The sequence below is a fragment of the Dama dama genome, chromosome 30, assembly GCF_033118175.1.
Source record: "Dama dama isolate Ldn47 chromosome 30, ASM3311817v1, whole genome shotgun sequence".
NCBI lineage: Eukaryota > Metazoa > Chordata > Mammalia > Artiodactyla > Cervidae > Dama > Dama dama.
Genome location: NC_083710.1, coordinates 54876274 through 54889547, shown reverse-complemented (window position 1 = coordinate 54889547; position 13274 = coordinate 54876274). Strand labels below are relative to the sequence as shown.

Below are 13274 nucleotides of genomic sequence, written 5' to 3'. Positions count from 1 at the left end.
GCTTCACGGCTGTCTCTTCTGTTCCATAGATCTAACATTAGTTTCTTGCAACAGAAATAAACTACTTAGTTATTGTCTTTTTATAATATGTTTTAATGTTTAATGCAAGCACCCCTCACTAATTTCCCTTGTAGAAATTCTATCAGCTATTCTAATTTATATTTATTAATTTCTTAAGATAAACATTAAAATTATTTTCTTTGATTTCAAAACAAATATTCTATTAACACTTTTGATTGGAACTACATGAATCCTATAAAATGGTTTGAGAAGAGCTGACATTGATGACATTCAATCTGTTCATCCAGGAATCTACTCAAAGATGTTTTTTCTCAACAAAGTTTAGGCCTTATAGTAAACTTCTGTGATTTTCTTAATCTAGGTCCCACATTTTTTGTACAGAAATTTTTTCTCCATGTTTTACATCTATTTGTGTTCTTGTGAAAGACTACATAAGTCGTATTATCTTATTATACAAATATATGCATAATTAAGTAGGAACCCTAAATTTTCTTTTTATTCGCTGGTACTGTGAGGTAAGTATTTTCATACAAGTGACACTTGGTCAAAGTGGGGTCATAATTAAATCCAAGTCTATCTGGTCTCCAGCCTCCTGTAGATTCCTTTCAAATGTTTACTTAATAACGAGAGAGAGAACACTGGGAAAGATGAGGGAGGAAGGTAAGGCTGCAGGGAGGCCCTTTTCTCCAAAATATTTAAAATTAGTTCTTGATGTGGATGTACTATACATATCCTGTGGCTTCTGAGAATTTTCTGGAATACTGTCACAGTTTGCTGGGATGGGTGTATTCTAGTTAAAAAAGTATGTTCTATATGATTTATTACTTTCTCCCAGAAGGTTCCATTAGAAGGAGACTTAATCACATTATAGGCCAAGGAAACTTGGGTCTAGAAACAGAGAATAAATTATTTAGGTGCTTAGAGCTCTCAAGTATACAATTACAATGAGTTCAGAACTAGAAGTAAGCCAGTTGTTGTTTAATGGATAGCTATAAAAAGCACTCTTCCATTTAACAATCACAGTAAAAGGATGATTCATAGCTTTAAAAAGTTTAGCAACTAACATAAACACAAATCTAATAAATATAGCTGTTATTTGACAGAGCATCCATTTAAGGAAGGGCCTTCACCAAATTCTAAAATCACATGGATTTTTTTTACAATGGACTAGAAACCCTTAAGAAATATATTTGATAAAGACTTTTGATTCAAAAGTAAACTTCAAGCAACTACAGACACGTTTCCAGTAATTAATACACAAAACCCTTATTTCAAAGTTCTCAGCAAGAGAAACATGATCAACCAACAGCCTAGAAGCAGGATAATGTCAGAAGACAAACTGTGGGACCAGCAAAGGTTTCCCATGGACAACTGGCTGGTGAATGAGTCTATCACATCCCTCTTGATGAGTGCTTGGAGTTGACGCCCAAATCATAGGGTCACTATCAGTGAAAACTGCTTAAGTTGACTGCTTAGTTAACTATATACAGGTCATTCCACAGTCTGGGCTTTGTCATTCAAAACATCTCCTCTTTGTTGACAAAGTCCCCAGGAAAATGAATCTCTCAGCTATTTCAGTCAAAATTCTAGCAGCTAGAGGAGTCAGCCAGGTGAGCAGCACTTACAGACTGGCAGCCGAGGTGAGGCTGGCTCTGAGTGAGTGTATCACAACCTGCAACCTACCTACAACCTACATGTGCATACTATATCATCTTCTTATACGGGGCTGACTGCTCCAGTTGCAAATTTATGTCAATTGGCTCTAAGATTTCATGAAGCTAAAATTTTACTAAAAATCCTGGCCTTTTATCTGCATTCTAGGTCTACTCTGACATTCAGAATCAACCAAATGTTTTACTAAAATTTTTATTGATATAATCTCACAGTTTTCTCAAATTGACTTTCCTAGTACTTTAGTTCTGGAAGACAGCAAACATCACAAGGACCATTTGTGCATTATAAACTGTGGAAGAGAAAGCTGGTTTTAAATCTGATCACGTTTCATGACAAAATTATAATCCACAAATGTGACAGATTAGCTTTCTGATTGCTATAAATGTTTGAAAACCAATTATAAAATTCCTCAGTAACCTTTGAGCACTGAGCTCTAAATGCCCCTGAGATGGCAGGTGACCTGCTCAGCAATGGAAAGTGGTGGAAGCTCTAGAATTCAAGGCTGAGGCAGATGTGCTGTGGGAAGCACCTATTTGAAGGAAAGAGAAGTTTTGTTCTAAGTGTGATTAGCACCTGGGTTTGATTCCCACAGCTCTGAGTTTTGAATGGAAATAGTGGAGAAAACACACAGGTCAGACAAATCAGTTTAGCTATTAATTATAAAAGAAAGCCTGGCTAAAATAACTTTTCTATTCTTATCAAAGGACTTCTAAAACTGGTTTTTCAGGACTAGGATTTGAATAGACATTGAAAATTGCCCCATGTACATTAATCAATTTGTAAATTGGAACTCAGGATATAACATAGTCAAGTTGGCAAAATGCACACAAACGAATCTCTATGGGAAACTGCATACCACCCTGTGACCAGTTAATCCCGCCCTGCTTTATTCCTTGGTACATTCACTCAATAAACATGATTTTCTTACTTGGAGAGGACAGGGTGGAGGGCTAGCCCTCTCACATAGCTCAGTGACTGACTTGCAGTGTTTTCAGCAATCAAGAAAAACAAGTAAGACTTCTTATCTATAAAACGGTAGAGCTCACCATTTCAGTAAAAGCGTCATCTGTGAAGACAAGGAGCTCCTTTTAAAAAAAAAAAGGTCTCTTGAGAAAATAAGCCAGCAAATGCTGGTCCCTCGACTTAAAGAATTTACTATCCTTCTGTGTGACCAGATTCACCAACTGACAGCTCCCACATGGAAACAAATAGGCTTTCATTTCTCTGCTGCCAGAAATGTGTAAAATTGTGGAGAATTTAAAAGCAACTCCATCTAAAATCACAACAAGGAGCAGCAGAGCTGTGGACAAGCAGAGCAGCCAGTGGGAAGCTGTCAAAATTTCACTGGAAAGAAGACAAAGTTAAGAGAGTAAGTTCTAATTTTAACCACTTGCAAAGGAAACAGAGAAAGTGACACAATAAAGCAGATATTTTTACCTTTGCAAATATAATTCAACTTACCTGTCTTGGGCAGAAAACCGGGACTTTCTATCTAAACAACCTGCAGTGATTTCCCCCAGGTGATCCGGCTGAGACTCCGAATGAGTACGTGGGGTTTACTGAAAGCAGTTTCCACCTCCGCCTGCCTGCGTTAATGAAGAGTTCAGAGGCTTCTCCTTCAGTGGCTGAGTCACCCAGGGAGGGGGTGGGTGGTATGAGAGAGGGTGTCACCTTGTACAAATACCAATTCAATTAAACCAGCTCACTCACCGACCTGCTGTCTGTCTGGTGAATTCTTTCTGCAATTTATGGCCTTGGTAGACCAAAAATATGTACTTCTGTTATCACCCTTTTAATTGGCATCAACAGTACATACAACTCTACCCTGACCAGGTGCCTTTGTATCCAACCTATTTTGGATTCTCTCTTAAAAAACAAAACACAAAACTTGAACTGGGAGGGATCTCTTCTCTGCCCATGGTGCCTGGAAGACTGGGGCCCAGATACACACACAGGAAATGCACTGCTGGTTGGAATCAAGATCCTTAGGAGAGAAAAAGTCCTTTGGAAGTCCAAGATCAGGAAATAGGAAAGGAATCTGTTACACAAATTCTGCACATAGGAATTTTGGTAAAACGATCAGAGGAAAAATACATCCTGAAGTAAAAGTAAGAATTCTGATCGTTTTGTGATTTCACCACCTATAAAAATGTGAAAAGCATCCTGGAAACTTCTTTCTCATCTGAGAGCAGCAGTAGACACCTGCTTGGAGAGCAAGGAATGCTAAAGAGGAGCCACACTAGGTGGGGACTCCTATTACAGGTTCTGAAATGTACCTTCCGTGACAGCCAGGAGTCTTTAAAGAAGCTTAGTGAATCTGGAACACTGCTGAGAGGAAGGAGTCATTAGAATTTCCTGGGTCATCTCTATTCATCTGCCACACCAGTAATTAACCAAATCCTCCCCATTTCAAGACAGCTCCTGAAAAACCACAGTCCAGGGGAGCTACAGTCATAGAAGTGACTATAAGAAGATATAGAAGCATTCCCATTAGAAGGTTCAGGCAATTGCAGGATGCAGTCATTATGGACTGGGACATCTCTATCTTAATGTGCCCTTATTCTGGGTTGAGGATTTGAACATTTAAAATGGAAAACAAGGACTTCCCTGGCCATCCAATGGTTGAAACTCCATGCTTCCAATGCAGGGGACAGGGATTCGGTCCCTAGCCATGGAGCTGAAATCTTACATGCCGTGTGGCTGAGCCAAAAATTAAAAAAAATAAAATAAAATCAAATGGAAAATGTTCTCTAAAGGTTCTCTAAAGGTGGTGGTGGTGGTTTAGTCGGTAAGTTGTGTCTGACTCCTGGGACCCCATGGACTGTAGCCCCCTAGGCTCCTCTGTACGTGGGATTCTCCAGGCAGGAATACTAGAGAGGGTTGCCATTTCCTTTTCCAATGTATATATGTATATCTATATTCCCTGGTGGTTCAGGTGGTAAAGAATCTGCCTGCAACCCAGGTTTGATCCCTAGGTCGGGAAGATCCCCTGGAGAAGGAAATGGCTACCCACTCCAGTATTCTTGCCTGGAGAATCCCCATGGACAGAGGAGCCTGCTGGGCTACAGTCCATGGGGCCGTAAAGAGTTGGACACGACTGAGCGACTAACACTTTGACTTGAGATAGATAGATAGATAGACAGATAGATAGATAGATAGATACACATACATATATGTATATATATACATGTTTATTCAGTGCTTTCATAGAATTTTATATCTGAAAGTCATTTTAGAAATATATTTTAAATTTCTGTGAGGCTCATAAGTATTGGTTAGATTGAGGTTTGGATATTAATATTACAGATGAGAAAGTTGAAAAACCGAGATGTGACTTGGCTCATCTCAAAAAATAAGTATTTTAGAAATATTATATTCAGGACCATTCAGTATTCATTTAGCTGAATGAAGGGCTAAAACAGTTTCAGAGTTAGCTTGTAGGGACAAGTAATATGTTACAGAATGCTTAAATGTATGTTTTCATCCTTTGTAGAATATAGAAACAGAAAATTAATTTTCTACTTTGCAATGAAGTAAAATATACCGCCCAAGATACATTAAAGATTTTGAGCTTCCAAACAATCATTTCTGCATGGAGTTGAGGATTTTTATTATTAAAATTGGTTAATTATTACTTTATTATTCTTTTATTTTACATACTAGAACCTATACTACTAAGTCACATCCGTGTCTTTCCATTTAGAACTAAGTCTTTGATTCAAAAAAGGGCTAATTCTAAACACTTGGGCAAAATTCAGACTTCCTCATTGCTGAACAGACATTCAGGCAAAAGACTGCTGAAAATTAAGAATCTCAAAGTTCAAAGATGTCATCAAGAATGTGCCCAGGCGTGGAGGAGGTCAAATAGGTTTAGCCTTAGTTTCACTCAGGCTTTGGGGAGCTTCAAACATGCTTAGAATAACTCAGCTTTACCACGCCTAGTTCACTGTGAGAGGCAGAGTTCTTGAGGCCTCTAGAACGTAAGCTCCTAGGCTGGGATGGCAAATGTTTTATCCAGGTTGCCAATGTCGACTGCTTGGCACTGGCTGCCTGGGGCGACACAACGAGGTTTGTAAGGTGACTTTGAACTTACATAGAAGACTCCTTTGTGGCGTGCCCAGTAGTGCCTGACTCTTTGTGACCCCATGGGCTGTAACCCACCAGGCTCCTCTGTCCATGGGATTCTCCAGGCAAGAATACTGGAGTGGGTTGCCATTTCCTCCTCCAGGGGATCTTCCCGACCCAGGGATTGAACCTGCAACCCTTGTCTCCTGCATTGGCAGGCGGATCCTTTACCACTAGCACCAGCTGGGAAGCCCCACATGGGGAGAGCCACGATTGATTAGCAGTGGCCGCCACAGGTCTCAGATGGGGGAATGTTTGCTGAACCTATTGCCTGAAACAGGACAGTGCTTTTTCTACGTGTTGTATTCCAGTGAAACAAAGAGCCAAAAAATGAACACTTATTACTACTTTATAAGGAAAGTAACAAATACTTATATAACACTGTTCATGTGCCAGGCATTGTTTTAAAAACTTAGCATACATTCATTTAAGAATTGCTAATGTTATGTGCCAGCCTGAATGGGACAGGGGTTTGGGGGAGAATGGATACATGTATATGTATGGCTGAGTCCCTTTGCTGCTCACTTGACACTACTATAATTTTTTAAATTAATTTATTTTTATTGAAGGATAATTACTTTACAGAATTTTGTTGTTTTCTGTCAAACCTCAACATGAATCGCCATAGGTATACATATATCCCCTCCCTTTTGAACCTGCCTCCCATCTCCCTCCCCATTCCACCCCTCTAGGTTGATACAGATCCCCTGTTTTGAGTTTCCTAAGCCATACATCATAGCCCCATTGGCTGTCTATTTCACATATGGTGATGTAAGTTTCCATGTTACTCTTTCCATACATCTCACCCTCCCCTCCTCTCTCCCCAAGTCCATAAGTCTATTCTCTATGTCTGTTTCTCCACTGTTTCCCTGTAAGTAAATTCTTCAGTACCATTTTTCTAGATTCCGTATATATGTGTTAGAATATGGTATTTATCTTTCTCTTTCTGACTCACTTCACTCTGTATAATAGGTTCTAGGTTCATCCACCTCATTAGAACTGGCTCAAATATGTTCCTTTCTATGGCTGAGTAATATTCCATTGTGCATATATACCAAAACTTCTTTATCTATTCATCTGTCAATGGACATCCAGGTTGCTTCCATGTTCTAGCTATTGTAAATAGTGCTGCAATGAACAATGGGATACATGTATCTCTCAATTTTGATTTCCTCAGGGTATATGCCTAGGAGTGGAATTGCTGGGTCATGTGGTGGTTTTATTCCTAGTTTTTTAAGGAATTTCCATATCGTCTTCCATAGTGGCTGTATCAATTTACATTCTCACCGACAGTGCAAGAATGTTCCCTTTTCTCCACACCCTTTCCAGCATTTATTGTTTGTGCATTTTTGATGAGGGCCATTCTGACTGGTGTAAGGTGATATCTCATTGTGGTTTTGATTTGCATTTCTCTAATAATGCACTCAATATGCCAGCAAATTTGGAAAACTCAGCAGTGGCCACAGAACTGGAAAAGGTCAGTTTTCGTTCCAGTCCCAAAGAAAAGCAATCCCAGAGATTGCTCAAACTACCTCACAATTGTACTCATCTCACATACTAGTAAAGTAATGCTCAAAATTCTCCAAGCCAGGCTTCAGCAATACATGAACTGAGAACTTCCAGATGTTCGAGATGGTTTTAGATAAGGCAGAGGAACCAGAGATCAAATTGCCAATATCTGCTGGATCATCGAAAAAGCTAGAGAGTTCCAGAAAAACATCTATTTCTGCTTTATTGACTATTCCAAAGCCTTCGACTGTGTGAATCACAACAAATTGTGGAAAATTCTGAAAGAGATAGGAATACCAGACCACCTGACCTGCCTCTTGAGAAACCTGTATGCAGGTCAGGAAGCAACAGTTAGAACTGGACATGAACAACAAATAGGTTCCAAATAGGAAAAGGAGTATGTCAATACTGTGTATCATCATCCTGCTTCTTTCACTTCTGTGCAGAGTACATCATGAGAAATGCTGGGATAGAGGAAGCACAAGCTGGAATCAAGATTGCCGGAAGAAATATCAATCACCTCAGATAGGCAGATGACACCACCCTTATGGCAGAAAGTGAAGAACTAAAGAGCCTCTTGATGAAAGTGAAAGAGGAAAGTGAAAAAGTTGGCTTAAAGCTCAATATTTAGAAAACTAAGATCATGGCATCTGGTCCCTTTACTTCATGGCAAATAGATACAGAACCAGTGGAAACAGTGGCTGACTTTATTTTGGGGGGCTCCAAAATCACTGCAGATGGTGACTGCAGCCATGAAATTAAAAGACGCTTACTCCTTGGAAGGAAAGTTATGACCAACATAGATAGCATATTAAAAAGCAGAGACATTACTTTGCCAACAAAGGTCCGTCTAGTCAAGGCTATGGTTTTTCCAGTGGTCATGTATGGATGTGAGAGTTGGATTGTGAAGAAAGCTGATTGCCGAAAAATTGATGCTTTTGAACTGTGGTGTTGGGGAAGACTCTTGAGAGTCCCTTGGACTGCAAGGAGATCCAACCAGTCCATCCTAAAGGAGATCAGTCCTGGGTGTTCATTGGAAGGACTGATGCTGAAGCTGAAACTCCAACACTTTGGCCACCTCATGCGAAGAGTTGACTCATTGGAAAAGACCCTGATGCTGGGAGGGATTGGGGGCAGGAGGAGAAGGGGATGACAGAGGATGAGATGGCTGGATGGCATCACCGACTCGATGGGCATGAGTTTGAGTAAACTCCAGGAGTTTGTGATGGACAGGGAGGCCTGGCGTGCTGTGATTCATGGGGTCGCAAAGACTTGGACACGACTGAGCGACTGAACTGAACTGAACTGAACTGAATAATGAGCAATGTTGTATAATACAGTTAATTGACTATACCCTCAATACTAATTTAAACGTTTAAAATAAAAAAAAAAAAAGAATTGCTATGAAAAATCCTCACCTCCTCCTGGTCTGAATGTTTATGTCCTCTCAAAACTCATATGTGAAATCCTAACCTGCAAAGATGATGGTGCTGGGAGATGGAGCATTTGGGAGGTGCTTAGGTCATGAGGGTGGAGCCTTCATGAATGGGATCATTGTTCTTATAAAAGAGATCCCACTCCCTAGAGCTTTCTAGCCCTTCCCAGCACTAAGGACACATTAAGAATATGGAGGCTATGAACCATGAAGAGTGGCCTCACCCCACCATGCTGGCAGCCTAATCTCAGACTTCCCAGCCTCCTGGAAGAATCAAATTCCTGTTGTTTCTAAACTACCAGGTCTGTGTAATTTTGTTTTAGCCACCTGAACAGACTAAGATACCTTCTCATCCCAGAGAGATTCAAAAAGTGATGCTGAAAATGCAAAAGAAAAATATAAACCGAACAAGTCAGCAACTCAAAGCTCTCACATCTGTCATGCAGGGACTCTGAGAGGTTGAAAGATAGAGGGCTTCCCACTTTCCTCCCAGATGGAGAAAAGAAATGTTATGTACATGTTGCAACAAAAGCGGTATCATTAGAGTGATAATTACAGTGCCAATTTCTCTTGGGCTGGGAGTAGACAGATGCCAGAATTAATGAATTACTGCCTTACTGCCAGTGTTGCAAGAGCAAGTACATTGCTCAATAGGCACTGGTAGTGCCAGCATGATACATACCCACCTCGGAGAGCCCAGCAGAGACCCCGTGGGAGCCTGGGCGCCATCACCCGTGCAGACCCACTGCTCACTGTGGACAGTCACTTCACTCTCAGCTCCATGTCTTTCTTAGTGCGAGGATTAGGATGACATCAATCTCTTTACCACCCGGACAGGGTGCAGTGAAGAGACCAGGTTTATTTAATCACAAATCCATGCCTGCGCTTAACACACAACACCGGGAGGACCCAAAAGGGCTCAGCCCTGAGTTCCTGAAACTTTCTGACTCCTCTTAATTCTCCAAACAGGCAACTACCCTTACCCAAAGAAACCAGCAGAGATAAGGCAAGGTAAATGATGATTATAATGATGATGATAAAAATAACAGCAACAACAATAGTTTAAATATGTCCCAGTCATTGCTTAGTGCTTTCAGTTCAGCTCAGTTCAGTCGCTCAGTCGTGTCCAGCTCTTTGCGACCCCATGGACTGCAGCATGCCAGGATTCCCTGTCCATCACCAACTCCTGAAGCTTGCTGAAATTCATGTCCATTGAGTCGGTGATGCCATTCAACCATCTCATCCTCTGTCATCCCCTTCTCCTCCTGCCTTCAATCTTTCCCAGCATCAGAGCCTTTTTCAGGAGTCGGTTCTTCACAGCAGTTGGCCAAAGTATTGGAGTTTCAGCTTCAGCATCAGTTCTTCTATTCAGGACTGATTTCCTTTAGGATTGACTGGTTGGATCTCCTTGCAGTCTAAGGGATTCTCAAGAGTCTTCTCTGACACCACAGCTCAAAAGCATCAATTCTTCGGCACTCAGCTTTCTTTATAGTCCAACTCTTATATCCATACATGACTACTGGAGAAACCATAGCTTTGACTAGGTGGACCTTTGTTGACAAAGTAATGTCTCTGCTTTTTAAAATGCTGTCTAGTTTGGTCATAGCTTTTCTTTCAAGGAGCGAGCATCTTTTAATTTCATGGCTGCAGTCACCATCTGCAGTGATTTTGGAGTCCAAAAAAACAAAACCTCTCACTGTTTCCATTGTTTCCCCATCTATTTGCCATGAAGTGATGGGACTAGATGCCATGATCTTAGTTTTCTGAATGTTGAGTTTTAAGACAAAATTTTCACTTTCGTCTTTTACTTTCATCAAGAGGCTCTTTAATTCTTCTTTGCTTTCTGCCATGAGGGTGGTGTCATCTGTGTATCTGAGGTTATTGATATTTCTCCCAACAATCTTGATTCCAGCTTGTGCTTCATCCAGCCCAGCATTTCGCATGATATAGTCTGTGTATAAGTTAAATAAGCAGGGTGACGGAGTACGTCAAGGCTGTATATTGTCACCCTGCTTATTTAACTTATACACACAGTCTGTTGTTCCATGCCCAGTTCTAACTGCTTGATTCTTTACATATATTATTATTTCATTTAAACCTCACAAAAACCTTACACCATAGGAACCATAGGAACTATGGTTAGGTGATAGCAGAAAACGGAAGCCTAAGATCACACAGTTGGGAGTTAGACATGTCTAGAATTCCAGTCTAGACAGGCTGACTGCAGAGCCACATTCTTGGGTTTGCAGGTCCACTGTCTCCCCAAAGTGCAAGAAACGAGATGGGCACTTTACCCAAGAGATCGTGGCTGGATTATAGGTTGAGCTACATTGACATCAGGTCTGAGCCCAGAATAATAGGTGACAGTAAAGAACAATGGCTTTTATCAGTAAATGCACATGTATGGACCTCCCAGGTGGTGCTACTGGTACAGAACCTGCCTGCCAATGCAGGAGACATAAGAGATGCAGGTTCAATCCGTGGGTCAGGAAGATCCCCTGAAGGAAGGCATGGCAACCCACTCCAGTATTCTTGACAGGAGAAGCCCATGGACAGAGGAGCTTGGTGGGCTACAGTCCATGGGGTGGCAAAGAGTTGGACATGACTGAAGCGACTTAACCACGCACACATATATGCATATAGCCACTTATAGCATCAAAAATAAGAAACCACAGCCCACATGTGTTAGATAAAAATAATCAGTCAGAAGAATGGCCAGCAGTTGTTACAGGGTCTAGATCCTTTAACGATGGTGTAAATTTAACCCAATAGTTTTCTTTTTTCCTTTGAAATAGAGTACATATAGAGCAGTTTGGGGTCACAGCAAAATTGGGAGGAAGGTACAGAGAAAACCCATACACCCCATCCTCCTACATGCATAGCTTCCCCTGTTTATCAGCATCTCCCATAGTGTGTTAAACTGGTTACAGTCAAAGAACCTATACTGACATAATCATCCTCATCAAAGTTCCTAATATGTATCTTGATGCTGAATTTTTTTTATTGGTTTTGATGAATATATAATGAAATGTGGGTTTCCCTGACAGCTCAACTGGTAAAGAATCTGCCTGCAATGCACGAGACCCTGGTTCAATTCCTGGGTCAGGAAGATCCTCTGGAGAAGGGATAGGCTACCCATTCCAGTATTTTGGGGCTTCCCTGATAGCTCAACTGGTAAAGAATCTGCCTGCAATGTGGGAGACCTAGGTTCGAACTCTGGGTCAGCAAGATCCCCTGGAGGAGGGCATGGAAACCCACTCTAGTATTCTTGCCTGGAGAATCCCCATGGACAGAGGAGCCTAGTGGGCTACAGTCCATGGGGTCACAAAGAGTCGGACATGACTGATCAACTAAGCACAGTATATAATGACGTATCTACCACTACAGTATAATACAGAATAATTTCACTATTCCAAAATTCCTCTGTTCTCAACTTAATCATCCCTCCTTCCCCCCAATACCTGGAAATCACTGACCCTTTCACTGTCTATGTGGTTTTGCCTTTTAAAAAACGTCATATAGTTGGAACGACTCAGTATGTAGCCTTTTCAGATTGGCTCCTTTCACTTAGTAATATGCATTTAAAGTTCCTCCTTGTCTTTTCATGCCTTGATAGCTCACTCCTTTTTAATCCTGAATATTGTTCTATTGTCTGGTGGTACCATAGTTTATTTTGTCATTCACCTAGTAATGGGAAGCTTGGCCACTCTGAAGTTTGGGCAATAATGAATAAAATTGCTATAACCATCCTTATACAGTTTTCTTTTTAAAAAATTATTTACACAATATTTTGAAGTACTCATATATCTACGTTTTTCTCAGAAATTAAAAGTGTAAGAAAGAAAACAATGAGAGGTCTCTCTCCCTCCAAACCTCAGCCTCTAAAAATGGTAGTTATTAGTTTCTTCTGGGTCCTCCCAGAGACGTTTTTTACAAACAAATGTAAGATAAAGATATTTCCTCCATTTTTATACAAATGTTTACATGTTATACTATTCTGAGTTTTCTTTCCTTTAACATTAAATCCTGAATATCTTTCCACATTGTGTTTTCATAGCTGCCTGGCATTCCATACTATGGATATTCCATAATGTATTTCATCAATCCACGATTAATGGACATTTCTACTATTTCTAAGCTTCTGCTAACTATGCTGTGTGAATAGTACTGCACATAGATATTTCATACATGTGTGTCTTTGTCAGATAAGTTCTTAGAGATGTAATTGCTGGATTCAAGGGTTTATATATTTTAAATTTGGTAGAAAAATATCACCAAATTGCCCTCAGGAATGGGTTTACCAATTTATTCTTTTATTCATATCTGTCTTCTTCAGTCACTTGCTCATTTAGCAAATATTAAGTAGCTAGGGGGCTTCCTAGGTGGCATTAGTGGTAAAGAACCTGTCTGCCAGGGCAGAGACCTAAGAGATGCGGGATTGATCCCTGGGTTGGGAAGATCCCTGGAGGAGGGCATGGCAACCCACTCCAGTATTCTTTCTTGGAGAATC

At 40.6% G+C, this 13274-nt stretch overlaps 1 protein-coding gene across 3 annotated transcripts in view; it reads right to left on the bottom strand.

Annotated features, from left to right (window-relative positions):
* The window catches only part of SCEL (sciellin), a 335541-nt gene that overhangs the window by 124634 nt on the left and 197633 nt on the right, over positions 1–13274 (bottom strand). The window contains exon 1 of one of the 3 annotated variants that reach the window (XM_061133263.1): positions 3157–3203. The exons of the other annotated variants lie outside the window; for them this stretch is intronic. The gene's annotated coding sequence lies outside the window, so the exon portion shown is untranslated. Of the gene's footprint in view, positions 1–3156; positions 3204–13274 lie in introns of those variants that run through there. 3 annotated transcript variants of the gene reach the window in all.